This window comes from Sorex araneus, chromosome X (assembly GCF_027595985.1).
Source record: "Sorex araneus isolate mSorAra2 chromosome X, mSorAra2.pri, whole genome shotgun sequence".
NCBI classification, from domain to species: domain Eukaryota; kingdom Metazoa; phylum Chordata; class Mammalia; order Eulipotyphla; family Soricidae; genus Sorex; species Sorex araneus.
The window spans coordinates 270,332,763-270,347,246 of record NC_073313.1 but is presented as its reverse complement, the minus strand read 5'-3'; the positions used below and the strand labels follow the sequence as shown (position 1 = coordinate 270,347,246).

The following is a 14,484-nucleotide window of genomic DNA, read 5'->3' as shown; positions in this document are numbered from 1 at the left end:
CAGTGCCAGGAGAAAGCCCTGAGCGCTGTTGGCAATGCCCCCCAAACAAACAGACAAATAACAAAATAAAATCTGTCCTAAATGGACTCAGGAATGCCAAGGCCCTTCCTTGCTGAGCTGTCTGGTGCCCCCGGCTGCCACCACCCTGTGCTGTGCTCCCAGGTCACAGGGTTGAAACGGGGTGTCACAGAGGTTGAAGAAAATGAGACAGAAATAAGAGAAAAATCATGGGTGTCGGGACGAGCAACCCTGTGGGCTGAGAGCCCCCTTTGTGCGATCTTTATTGCTTTGATTCTGTAAACCATGACCAGTGGACAGCACGCCTGGGTCACGTGCTCAACTGTCGTAACCTCACAGGGTCCAGACCCTGAGCTGAACACCTCAGAGAGTCTCCATAGATTGCAACAAACATCTTTGTTGTGGGCTTGTCTAAAGGAATTTTTTTTCTTGGGGGCAGATGGAGATAAATCATAGTACTCTTGGCTCAGCAATTTTCTACATCAACGCCATTCTCCCGGGGGGTTGGGGTCTCTTTCTGCCTTTTCCTTCATTCTCTGTTGTAGCCCATAGTTCTCGAGTCTCCTGCAGTGTATGCCCCCAGTGAGCATAGTGGAGAGAGAGTGAGCACTGCCCGGTGGGCACCACAGCTACCCCAGTGAGCACTAGATCTGGAGCACTGCGAGGGCAGGAGTGAGATTCTCTCAGCACCGCCAGCCAGCGTGGGTGCCACCCCGTCCCGGCAGCGCCTGGGAGGGGAATGTGGACCGTGTGTCCAGAGGAGAGTCTGAAGCCCCAGCTTTGCCCGGAGGCACTGGCGAAGGAAACATGTTTGGGAAAGAACCTGCATGCTTCATCCCTCTCAGGGCACATGCCTGGGACCCAGCAGGACCACTAGGGACAAAGCCACAGTGACGCCACTGGGCACTGGACACAGGACATAGCTGGGCAGGGAGCGAGTGTCCTACCAGCATATAACAGCCTCACTCCGGGAGAGCTTGGGTGGTGATGGGGCCCTTCAAAGCATCGTTCATAGACGTGGAGGCGCAGCAGCTCCTGGGGGCTGGTTTGAGACAAAGTGAGTTGTACCTACTGGGGACACTGCCTGGGTTTCACCTCAGGGAGCGTTGTGGGAATCTCAGAACGTCCTTAGATTCATCTCCCACTTTGACCCCTTTAGCTGTATTTTGGTCCCTCTGGGCCTCTGCCTGGGCTTCAGACCACCCCACTGGGGTGCTGGGGGACCCTGCCCCTGGGCAGAGCCTGGCGAGTGCTCGTGGCCAATACAGTTGTGTATGTGGGGGTGGGGGTGTTTAGAACACCAAGAAATCACAGGAAGGAAGCATAGGACAGGTAGATGAAGCTTGCAAAATTTCACTCTGAGAACAATTAGGTTTGTAATGGAAATTACCAGTAATTTCTCTGCGTATAATAGACGATCATGTCTTCTGAGCTAGGACCCTGGTCTTTTTTGTCCACTCTGTGTTCAGGGAATTTTTCAGATGATGCCTCTGGGGGGTGAGGGGCACCTCCCCAGCGCCGGGTTGTGACTGCTCTGATGATACTCAGTCAGCAGAACTGGATGGTTGAGTGCAAGCCTGTGATGGGGCCCACTGGAGCCCCAGGGCCATGCCCAGTGGTGCTGGAGTGCTGGATGGGGCGTAGGGCTCTGGGGACTGAACCAGGGCTCCGTGCATGCACAGCATATGCATCCTCCCCTGCCTCAAATGATGTCTCTATTTTTATTTCATTATCTCCAACATCCAAATGGATAATTCATATGTTATTCTTTACCTTGTGCACCTTTCATATCAAAATAATAACAAATGGCCAAAGGCAATAGAACCGGAAAACTGGTCTGTAGAACGAAGCTTACCGAGTGGGGGGACAAGAGTAAGGGGGGGCCCTGGGACAGTGGTGGAGAGAAGGGCACACTCTGGCGGAGGGCAGAGCCTGGAATATTGCACGCATGGAACGCTGGTGTCTGTAGTATGGTGAACCATGGTGCTGCCAATAAAATGAAAAAATAAAAAAGAAACACAGGAACTTAAGTTATTTAAGGGGGTTCCACACCCAGTGGTGCTCAGGGCTTACTCCTGATTCTGTGCTCAGGGGTCACGCCTGGTGGGCTCAGGTAACTAAATGTGGTTCTGGGAACTGAACCCAGGTTGGCCATGTGCAGGGCAAACACCATACCTGCTGTACTATAGCTTGGCCTCTTAAATATATTTTTGCTTTTGTTTGTTTTGGGGCCACACCTGGAGATGCTTGGGGGTTACTCCTGACTCTGTGCTCAGCAATTACTCCTGGTATTGCTCAGGGGGCCCGTATGGGATGGTGGGGATCGAATCCATGTTGGCTAGAAGCAAAGCAAGTGCCATACCCACTGTACTATCCCTCTGGCCCATTCCTTAAACTATATTTTAAAGGTGTTTTGGCCCTTGGCAGTGAGTGGGTTTGGGCACAACAAAGCCTCATGGGTCTGGAGTCCTTGATGACCTGTGTTCACGTCCCAGCTTGTCCTCTCGCGTGACTGAGGGGGCCAAGTGCAGCCTTTGCATCTCCCCTCTGCCTCCTTTGGGGGACCTGGGACTCCCTGTCTAAGCTATGATCCTCGTTGGCACAGATATCGCCCCAGGCCTGGAGAGGCAGGGACGAGTCATTGCTGGAGGATCCTAGGGAGAGGGGGGATTTGGGTGCTGCTTGCTTCTAGCTTCTGTTCTCTGTTAGATGAGAAATAGATGCAACCAGAAGTGGCGTATGGAAGGACTTGTCCAGGAATCTCCAGGCACTCCTGATGCGGAGGATGGTGGGGGACAAGGGTCTGTTCAAGGGGCAGGAGTGGAAGGCTCGGAGAGGTTGAGTGGCAGGCCTGAATGCAGCACAAGGATCAGGGTCAGGCCTGGCACTCACCTGACCAGGGATCCGTCCCCAGCATCACGAAGTGTGTCCTGATGGCCCCTGGCACCACATCCTCGGGGCCTGGCACTGAACCCTGTCTGAGACTGTCTGAGGATCACAGAGGGTAGCTCCCAAATCTGGTCTGTGGGAGACCCTCCCCCAAATAGGCAAACAAGGCCTTAAGGGTGTTTGTTTCTTGCCAACCTCTTTATTGAGGTGCAGTGGTTTCCTGTACTGTTCATGATAGTTTCATGCACCTATGGCCACACCTACCTCTACCAGTGTCCTGAAGACCCTCCTCCACCCATTCAAGTCCCCCTACACCCCTATTTCCTGTAGTCTCAGCTCTGTGGACCAGCTCTCCAGTCCCATTGCCCCTGGCCATTTGTTGTTCCCTTACTGTTTGTCCCTGTACCCCACATCTGAGAGGTCATTCTGTATGTGTCCCTCTCCGTCCGGCTGATGGCTCCGCTTTGTTGTGAAGGAATTTGCTTAAGTAATCTCACCAAGAACACGTCCAGGCAAGAAACGAAGGAGGTTTAATTATTTCATCTCAAGTCAAACCACAGCTAGGCAATCACCTGAACTTGCAACCCAGAGCAGCAGTACAGAGCACTTCCATTGGAGTTTTTTCTCTGGCAATCATGGAAGTGGTGAAAGAAAAATAAGAGCACAAGGATGCAGTTACATGTGGTGGAGTTACTGGATGAGGAAATGGAGTGGTTGAAGGGGCTGGGGGGGGGGGCAAGATCACCTTTGGCCCCAGAGTATAGATAGGGAGGAGAAAGAAATAGAGTGAAGTGGGAGAGGAGAAGAGATAGATGAGGAGCCACAGGGCAGGGCTCATGGGGATTCTGGTACATCTGTGGTGTGAAGGAATGATAGCGCTAAATACTCAAACCACAGAGTCAACAGTGCTGACATTGCAACACCCAAACTTTAACTTCCAAACTTAAAAGGTGCCTGTGAAGATGGCAGGCCAGGGCTGGGGAGGGGGCAGGAGAGGGAACCTGGGAACTCTGGTGGGGGATGGGTGCCGGAACACTGTATGTCAGGAACCCAACTATGAAAAAAGTTGTAACTCATGGTGCTTTAATAAAATAAAATTGGGGGATGGAGGGGGAGCACTGGAATGGAGTCTCTTGATTGGTTGCGTTGTAATAATACACTAGAGTACATTGAGGCAGGAGGAGCACAACACGGGACTCATAATGGGGCCCCTGTCGCTGGGAATGTCTGTGGTGGATACATCCTGACGTTGGTCCCACAGATACACTTAATACTTTACCAATTGTTTGAATGGCTCCGCTTTCCTTCCCACCTAGGTAATGGGTGGATTGGGGCCCTTCTGTTCTGTTCTGCTCAGGTTTGTGGTTTATGACCTATTTCTCTCTCCCGGGCTCCCAGAATGGGCCGCTCAGGACTCCCCTCTCTGGCTGCCTCCCTGGTCACCTATGCTTCATTTCCTGCTTGAGTTTCTGACTTTCCCATTGCTGTAACAATACGCCCAGATCAGGCATATCTGAGTTCAAGGGCACAGGCAGAGAGCAGAGCTAAAGATTCAACTTAACCTTTAAATATCACCGCATGAGGCCCTCTAGTTCCACCCATGTAGCAGCAAATTGTAGAATTTTTGTCCTTTCTACAGCTGCATAGTATTCCACAGCTAAGGCAGTGGTATATGGATCACTCCTGGCGTCTGCTCCCCAAACACAAAAGCATTCACGGAAAAGGGCACGTGCACACCTGTATCTATGGCAGTGCGTGTTCTGTCACCAGGATCTGGAAACAGTGTATTGATTTCCAGGAAAGGTGACACCTCTAGTGTTGATGCAGACCTCATTGCCTCTCCAGAATGACCAGCCTCTTCCCTCCCGTCCCTGTGCTGCCGGCAGCAGCCCCTGACCTTGGGTCAGTGTGTGAGAAACCTGCCAGCACGATGTGGACAAGACCAGGCCTCCCACCGTGCAGAAGGGGATGGGAGCAGAGGGGAAGCCAAGAAGACAGCATGGAGGAAGTAGGCTGACACGGGAATCGCAGGGTATTTGGGACGCCTCTGTCTCTGCCTCTCTTCGTTATTGGTGGACAGTCTCCCAAGGGCCCGTTTGCACCCACAGCTGGGGACGGGTCTGGCAGAGGGTCAGGGCAGCTGGCCACTGTGCTCAGACCCATCTGCATTCTCTGCTTCACAGAAAGGATCCAGTCCGCCCCGCAGGATGCGATGGCCCTGGAGAGAGGGCGACCAGGCCTGCAGACCCTGCTGACCCGTGCCCTGCTGACATGGAGCCAGGTCAGTGCCCTTGTCTCCTCTGCCCTCCCGCGCTGGCTTCTGTATGTTTGTGGCTCTGCCGAGTCCGGCCCTGTGCTCTGCTTGAAGTCTTTCACACGGAAACTGAAGATGTCAGATGGGCCACAGGCTGCCTCCCAGGAAGCAGATGCAGTGGGAGGGCTGGGGGAGGGGGAGGGGTGCGGGAGCCAGGCGGCAGGCGGAGAGGGGGTAGCATGATGGGATTGGGGTGTGCACTGGCAGCCGGAATCACCGGCAGGTCGTAGACCATGAGGCAGGGCTGAGAGGGGCTGGAGCCCAGGGCTCAGGAGTCGAAGTGTATGTCCTGTGTGTGTCCTGTATGTCCCGTCCTCCCAGCACTGCTGGCTTGGCCCAGGCTTATCCCTGGCTCTGTACCCTCCCTCAGAGGAACTGCCAGCCAGGTTGGTTGAGTATTGCCGGGAGGGCCCCCTATCCCCGCAAAGGCTCATAGGCTGCCCTGGGCATCAGGGCCCTTGTGGGGTCCAGGAGCTCAGGGCGGGTCTGTGTGTGAGGGTTCTCCCTGCAGTGGTGCAGGGTGAGGGTATGACCGAGGAGAGGGGAGGAGGTGATGGGAGCTGGCCAGAGGACAGGGCTGGGGCCAAGCTCGGCGGCCAGGGGCTCCCTGCAGATCTCACCCCTACCCCCGTGTAGAAGAGTGGTGCCAGGAAGCCCTGCTGGTAAGACTGTTTCCAAGGGCTGGAGCGATAGCATAATGGGTTGGGCATTTACCTTGTATACGGCCGACCCGGGTTCTATTCCCAGCATCCCGTATTGTCCCCCTGAGCACCACCAGGAGTGATTCCTGAGTGCAGAGGCAGGAATAACCTCTGTGCACATTTTTTGTTTGTGACTCAAAAAAAAAAAGAAAGACTGTGTCCAGCTAGAGAAGGAGCCGCCAGCCCTTTACCATGCTCCCATGGACAGTGGGAGCATAGATGTGATGCTGGTGAACCCGTGCCACAGCGGAGAGGCAGACTCGGGGAAGGGGGGGGGGGGTTGCGGCAAAAGGAAGAGAACATGACCGAGGGAAAGTAGAACGCAGGAGGAGACTTGGTTGCCATGAGAAAGACTGAAGGGGGTGGGTGCAGAGAGATGGCCCAGTGTGGAGGGGCTTGCCTGGCACCTGCCCGGCCGGGCTCTGTCCCGGCCTAGTATCCAGTTCCCTGAGCACAGAGCCAGGAGTCAGCCCTGAACACTGCCAGGTGTGCCCCTCCCCCCATCAGAAAAGAAAAATCAACAGAGCAGGTCCGGAAGCCAGGCCTTGCTGAGCCCTTCTGATGTCATATAGCCCCGGAGTCCATGTCGCCCTCCGAGCCACCTCGGGGGGTGGAAGCCCGTATCTCACACACTCAGCCAGGCTGCAGTAGAAATCAGCTCCCACTCTCAGCCGGAGAGGCCACAGGCCCCTTGCACACACTCCCTGTCCTTCCACGGCCAGTGATGGCACATGACCAGGAGGTGTCCGTCCTTGAGTACCAGCGCAGAGGGCTGACGGGCCACGGCGCTGAGCCTGGCTTCTGTCTGCCCAGAAGTGACCCCAGCCCGTGGGCCCAGCTCGGGGCCTGCTTCCGCCAAGCCTCGGGGAGAGCTGATTGCAGGAGCAGCAGCTGTCACCTGAGGATCAGGATTTCTGCTCTGCAGGGAAGGGAATCGAGGCTTCAAGACTCGCTCTTGCCGGAGTCTCCCGGGGAGACGCACTGAGTTTTGGCCTCAGAGAGCCTCTGACGCATTCACTTACTGAGGTGAATCAGCATAGACCGAACACTCCTGGGAACCCCAGCGCCAGGCGCAGTTTCTGGGGGTTACAGTGGCCGGTGCAGGGCTGTCCTCTGCTGTCAGCCGGAGCATGTCAGCACGCCAGCATCCCACCCTGATCCCCATGCTTGGTGTCAGGAGACGCGAGAGTTAACGTCAAACACAGAATGCCCTCCCCCTCTCCATTTTCTTCTGCTTTGTGATTTGATTGGGGCTGGTGGTGGTGGTTGGGCCACACCCGGCTGTGCTCAGGGCTTGCTCCTGGTTCTGTGCTCAGGATCACTCCTGGTGAGGCTCCAGGGAGTCTGCGGTGCTGGCGGTTGAAACGCCAGCACGCTGCCCTCATGCTCCAGGCCCCTCCGCTCCATCTTAACCAATAAGGTGCTTCTTCCTGTGACACTGTGACACAGCCCACTGCTCTCCATGCGGTCGGGGGGCCCTCAGGGAGCTCAGCCCAGGTAGCCCCCAGACCCAGGCCCAAGCCAGGGAGGGAGGGGTAGCTGGCCACGCCTCAGCGAGCCTGGTTACTCGGTAACCCCCCTGGCATAGGGGGCTGCTTCTGTCTGGGCTGTTCTCTCCTGTGGCTCCCGGCCTGTGTTCTGTGTTCTGCCCTCTCCCCCAGCCCCTTCACTCTCCCGTCCTCAGTCCCACCTCTGGTCCAGGCCACTGACTCAGGGCTACAGCCCTGCAGCCACCTCCCCGGGGGCCTGCTGCCTCCCTCTGTCCCGCCGTCTGTCACAGGGGCATGGGCCCAGTAGAGCCCAGCAGATCCCGGCTGTGATAAAACAAAGGCACACGCTTCCTCCTCCCGCTGGGAAGGCCAGGGCCCACCCTGCTCCTCCCTCACCCCGCTCCTCGCCACCACTGCAGGGTGAGTGGTGGTTGGGGTGCAGGGGAGGGATAAGGGGGGTGGTCTGTACCCACACCCTCTGCTCAGATTCGTTCTCCTGATCTCAGCTCCCTTTGAACCTTGCTCCTGAGCACTTCTCTGCACGATACCGTCCCTGTTCCCCGGGTAATGTCTCTTAGCTCTCTCCCCTTCTGGCAGGCACCGGCTTCGTGCTGATGCCATGGCGTCTCCATGCCTGGAACACTTCATGCATACAGCAGGCGCTTGCTGAACTGAGGCTCAGAGACACAGACCCATCTTTTGAGCAAAGTGGTGCTGAGGCAACCTGATACCCAGAGGCGAGAGGAATGAGTGAACAACCAAAGACCCGTGCACCAGATTCTGCGTTCCGTGCTCTCCTTCCCAGCTTCCCTTCACGCCTCCCCGGCGGGATACTCCCTGACCCACACCACAGAGCCCTCCCCCACGCTGCCTGTCACCCTGCAGGGGGTTAAGGCACATGCAGCAGACCCGCTTCAGGCGTGGCGTGCAGTTAGGATTGGCTCGAGCCCAGCTGACCCACAAGGCCACCCCGGGCTTCCTGCCTCGTTGGACTCCTTCGCCCACAGCTGGGAGAGGGGATCTCTTGTTTGAGCTTGGTCCCCTCCCGCTAAGCGCCTGCCGCCTGCCTCAGAGAGCAGAACGAGAAGGCAAATGGGACACTAATGAAATTCAGAGAGAAAACTAAATCTGGAGGTGTTGCAAACACAGAGAAGGGAGCGCGGCTTCAGAGGGCGTCTCTGAGGTGGGAGGAGGCGTGAGGCGAGCAGGGCACCGTACCGGTGAGGGCATCTCCCTCCAGACACCCCCGGGGGCAGTGCAGCAACAGTAGTTGTTCTAGGGTTTTCTTTTGTGTCCTGCAAGCAGAGGCCTTTCCATGGATTGACTCCAGTCAGTCCCTTATTCCTGCCTCCCCTTGCCAGACAGCATGAGTGGGTTCATAGTTGCTTAGTTAATTCATTTTAGGAACATTTGATATAAAAGTTAAGGTTGGTTGGGGGAGGGGGAGAAAGAAGAAAGATGATCAGGAGCGAGAGAGAGGGGGTGCCCAGGAAAAACACTGCAGCCCACCCTCCAGCCTCTGGAGAGTGGAAGATGAAGAGGTGGGAGATGCTTACTTAGGATGGGAACTCGCTGGCAGGGCTCATAACTGATAAGTCATGTGGAGCATTTTCCTATCTCTGCTTTGTTCTTTCTGCCACATGCACTGACCCTCTGCCATCTCCCGAGCAGAGCACTTTTCTCTCTCCTCTACCACGGAAAGGCTAAATATAGCACCTCCAGAGGGACTGTGCTAAGTCAAATCAGAGCTGAGATAACTAAGGCTCAGAGGCACAGACCCATCTTTTGAGCAATGTGGTGCTGAGGCAGCCTGGGATCCACAAGCAAGAGCAAAGAGGTCAGATCTTGCCCTCACACCAAATACCTCGTGGGTCAGTGACCTAAACTGAAAATGAAAATGGGCTGGAGTGAAAGTACGGCTGGTAGGGCTTTTGCCTTGCACATGCCAACCAGAGTTTGATCTCCGGTGCCCCATGTGGTCCCCTGAGCCCCTCCAGGAGAGATTCCTGAGCACAGAGCCAGGAGTAACCTCTGAGCACTCACAAACCCTAAGTAAATAAATAATAAATCTAAGATGGAAAGCTGGTACAAAATGTCAGCATTGTTATTTGTAACCTTGCATGAGGCAATGATTTGACACACTCAGGAGGGGGAGTTATATATTGTATATATTGTATATATTGTATACAATATATCTTTTGCAAAAAAATAATATAAAATGGCATATTTTATAAAAATATAAGGCTTTTGTACCTGGAAGGATACCATCAAGAAAGTGAAATCAGCCAGGAATGTGAGAGAATGCTTGCAGGTCACAGATATCACACCAAGATATGATCAGCCTGTACATCACGTTTGCGTGAGGATCTTTCTAGAAGTATAGGCTACCAGAAAGTAGAAAGCTCTTTCAGCTCTATAGTGGAAGCGCAAGTAGTCTAATTCTAAAATTCACTGAGTCTTGGGTTAGAGAGATAGTACAGTGGATAGGATATAGCACCTTATACGAGGCCAACCTGAGTTCGATTCCCAGCATCCCAAAGTACCACCAAGAATAATTCCTGAGTGCAAATCCTGGTGTAACCTCTGAGCATTGCTGGGTGTGTCCCAAAAGCAAACCAAAAATAAACAAACAAAATAAAATGGACTGAATCTAATAGACTTTTTTTTCAAAGAAAATATGAACCTGGCCAATAAGCACATAGAAAAATTGCAAAATTTTGGCCAATAAGCATGCAGAAAGATGTAATTTACTTCTGCACCAACATAGCACATTTTTTTTGTTTTTATTTAGCCACTAGGAAAATGCAACTCAGGGTTATTGGGTCATTATTCTGGGCCTGGCCTATTCTGTCCTCACATATCTAATCCCAGGAAGAGGCTTCAACTGAGAGCTAGTGGGCCTAGTCTGCCACTGAGGTTTCACACGAACGGGGCCCAAGGGCCAGGGCTGGAGAGGCAGGAAGGCCGTAAGGTTGCACTGTGGTGCCCACCAGGCTGCCTGCCTCTGCCAATCCCTGCCTCCTTCACAGGACACCCTCAAGCTCCCCCTCTTAATTACCCAGTCCCAGAATCCTATTTCATGCTACCAAATGATTAAGGAACCCCAAGAGTTTTTGTTTCTGTGGATCTCTTGAAATATTTGAAGTAGCATTAATTTGCTTCTATATCAACATAACATAGTATTATTTTTAAATGAAAATGACTTTTCCAAGACATGCAAAATCAATGGAGTAGCATTGGATTACTCTTGGGAAAATCGCCTTCCTATGAGGCTTCCGAGACAATGTCTGTGTCACTACCTTCCAGTGAGAAGACTCCACTGCCTCTCAGAAGGGCTGAGGAGTGAAAGGTCACGGTTTTCTCCCACAGTCTTGCTGGGAGCACTTCGGGGACCTCGGGGCTCTAGGAACACCAGGGGTCCAAGAGGGCCGGGTACTGAGTTCAGCAGAGGGTAGGAAAAACGTGAGCTGTAAGGACAGGCCCAGTAGGAAGCAGTGGCCAGTTCTCCTGGAAAGAGACTGGACACCTTGGGAACATCTGAATCATCATCACACACATCTCTGGGTCCAGAATGCTTTCTTCCATCTAGATCCACTTGCCAAAATCCCCTTGAGACCCTGCAATTTGTTTGATTTTGTTTCATTTGGGCCACAGTCCCATGATACTCAGGGGTAACTCCTGGATCTGCACTCAACTCCTGGCAGTGCTCAGGGGACCATATGGCATCAGGGATTGACCTTGGGCCGGCCATGTGCAAGGCAAGCACCCTCCCTGCTGTACTAAATTTAGACCCTCCCATTTAGCTGTTAAATGCCTCTTTCTTACCATCCTCCTCAAAGAGTACTCTGGAAGTATTACTAGAAAATAGCATTTCCAGGGGGGAAGTGGTGGAAGGGTGGGTTAGCTCCCAGAAGCACGCACAAGAGCTGGGCCTTTTGTAGTTTTTACTTAAGAACCAGATTCCACGGGAAGCTTTTGTGCAGGCCTCAGCTAGGTGGTACACGCAGGCATACGTACGGGAGACTTGTCACCAATGCACAGATAAAAGCCACCTACTGCTAATTCCCACTCATGATTAAATCAATCATACTGGTCCTCTAGGAAGAAGGGAAAATGAGGAAAAGAATGAAGACCCTAACAGCTAACTGAGCACTTGCCACTACCAGGCCTTTAGTCGTTCTCTGTTATCAAAGCTCTTTGTGTTATTTTCCTCAATTCACAGATGAATGAACTGAAACACACACACACACACACACACACACACTCACACACTCACACACACCTTGCCTTGCCTTGCACAACTCCAATATTGTGTGGAAGATCCTATCACTGGGGTTCAAATGCAAGTCAGTCTGGTTCTAAAGCCTGTGGTTGCTTTTTCCACCACCTCTCATGGGCTGGCAAGTTATTTGACCTTGGGTGTTTAGTGCCACATGGCGCACTTTCTATTTTTTTCTTTTAATATGCTTTTATTGAGATTATTTTTTATTAGAGAATTACCGTGAGGTACAGTTACATACTTACAAACTTTCGTGATTATGTTTCAGTCATACAATGATGGAGTACCCATCCCTCTACCAGTGCCCATTCTCTACCACCGATGTTCCCAGTATCCATCCCACCACCCCCGCCCCATCTACCCCACCCCGCCTCTGTGGCAGGGCATTCCCTTTTGTTCTCTCTCTCCTTCTGGCTGTTGTGGTTTGCAATAGAGGTATTGAGTGGCTGGTCTATAATCTGCTTTCAGCACGCATCTCCCAACCTGAGCGGGTCCTCCCAACACCCTTGACTTGGTGTTCCCTTCTCTATCTGAGCTGCCTTTTCTCCAGCATGCGAGGCCAGCTTCCAAGCCGTGGGGCAAACATCCTGGTCCTTATCTCTACTATTCTTGGGTGTTAGTCTCCCATTCTGTTACTTTATATTCCAAAGATCAGTGCAATCTTTCTATGTCCCTTTCTGACTCATTTCACTTAACATACTTTCCACATAACATTTCCATCAACATTTCCAAGTTGATCCACTTACATGCAAATTTCATGACTTCATCTCTTCTAAGAGCTGCATAGTATTCCATTGTGTAGATGTACCAAAGTTTCATTAACCAGTCATCTGTTCTTGGGCACTTGGATTTTTTTCCAGATTTTGGCTATTGTAAACAGTGCTGCAATGAACATACAAATGCAGATGTCATTTCTGCTATACTCTTTTGCCTCTCCGGGATATATTCCCAGAAGTAGTATTGCTAGGTCTAATGGGAACTCAATTTCTAGTTTTTTGAGAACCATCCATACTGTTTTCCCAAAGGGCTCAACTGGTCGGAATTCCCACCAGCAGTGAAGGAGAGTCCCTTTCTCCCCACATCCAGTGGCGCACTTTCTTTCTTCTCCCTGTACTCATAATATCAGGCAGAAGTGTCTGATACAGACCTCTCAAAGAAACATCTCTCTTTTTTTAAAATTTATTTTTAATTAGTGAATCACCGTGAGGGCACAGTTACAGATTTATACACTTTTGTGCTTATGCTTCCCTCATACAAAGTTCGGGAACCCATCCCTTCACCAGTACCCATTCTCCACCACCAGTAAACCCAGCATCCCTCCCACCCTCCCCAATCCCATCTCCCCCCACCCCATTCTGCCACTGTGGCAGGGCATTCGCTTATGTTCTCTCTCTCTAATTAGCTGTTGTGGTTTGGAATAAAGGTGTTGAGTGGCCACTGTGCTCAGTCTCTAGCCCTCATTCAGCCCGCAACTCCCTTCCCCCACATGGCCTTCGATCGACTACATTATGGTTGGTGATCCCTTCTCTGAGTTGCCCTTTCTCCAGAATGTGAGGCCAACCTCCTGGTACTTATTCCTACAATTCTTGGATGTTAGTCTCCCACTCTGTTATTCTATATACCCTAGATGAGTGCAATCTTTCTATGTCTGTCTCTCTCTTTCTGACTCATTTCACTCAGCATGAAACTTTTCATGCCGATACACTTAAATACAAAATTCATGACCTCCTTTTTTCTGACAGCTGCATAGTATTCCATTGTATAGATGTACCAAAGTATCCTCAACCAGTCATCCGTTCTAGGGCATTCGGGTTTTTTCCAGATTCTGGCTATTGTAAACAGTGCTGCGATGAACATACATGTGCAGATGTTGTTTCGATTATACTTTTTTGCCTCTCTGGGATATATTCCCAGCAGTGGTATTGCTGAGTCAAATGGGAGCTCAATATCTAATTTTTTGAGAATCGTCCATATTGCTTTCCAAAAGGACTGAACCAGTCGGCATTCCCACCAGCAGTGTAGAAGGGTCCCTTTCTCCCCACATCCTCTCCAACAGCGGTTGCTTTTGTTCTTTTGGATGTGTGCTAGTCTCTGTGGTGTGAGGTGGTATCTCGTGGTTGTTTTGATCTGCATCTCTCTGATGATTAGTGATATAGAGCACTTTTTCATGTGCCTTTTGGCCATTCGTATTTCTTCCTTGGTAAAGTTTCTGTTCATTTCTTTGCCCCATTTTTTGATGGGGTTGGATGTTTTCTTCTTGTAGAGTTCAACCAGTGCTTTATATACGAAGCATCTCTTTTATGGTGTTTGTTTGGCAGCTATACCCAGTGATGCTCAGAATTTATTTCTGGTGTTGTGCAGGGAACTACAGGGGTTCCAGGATTGAATCCAGGTTGGCCACGTGCAAGGCAAATGCCCTGCCCACTATAATATTGTTCTGGTCCCAAAAGAGCATTTCTTTTGAACGTCTTAGTGGGGTACTGCTGGTAGTGGGGTACTGCCTCCCTCTACCTTAGTGGGGTACTGCTGGTAGTGGGGTACTGCCTCACCAAGAAAGTGTCACCGCCTATGACCTGGTCTCGACCTGCTTGTTTTAATGTGTGTGTCTATTGTGACTCTCAGGACCCACTTTCATCCCTTGGAAAGCTGAACCCAGTCCTATATCTCTATTCTACCTTTTTTTTTAGTTGACTCTGGCAGCCTCTCTGCCTACAGGCAACCCTTGGTGATCTTCACCTTTGTCTGCTAACCAGTTAGAGAAGGCATTGTGCACAACTGAGATCTTAATCATGT

General features: G+C 51.8%; 1 protein-coding gene across 6 annotated transcripts in view; it reads left to right on the top strand.

The window, feature by feature from the left end:
* The window catches only part of TENM4 (teneurin transmembrane protein 4), a 708,342-nt gene that overhangs the window by 241,789 nt on the left and 452,069 nt on the right, over positions 1-14,484 (top strand). For 5 of the 6 annotated variants that reach the window (XM_055123103.1, XM_055123101.1, XM_055123105.1 and 2 more), the window contains exon 3: positions 5,091-5,188. The exons of the other annotated variant lie outside the window; for it this stretch is intronic. The gene's annotated coding sequence lies outside the window, so the exon portion shown is untranslated. The remainder of the gene's footprint in view (positions 1-5,090; positions 5,189-14,484) is intronic. 6 annotated transcript variants of the gene reach the window in all.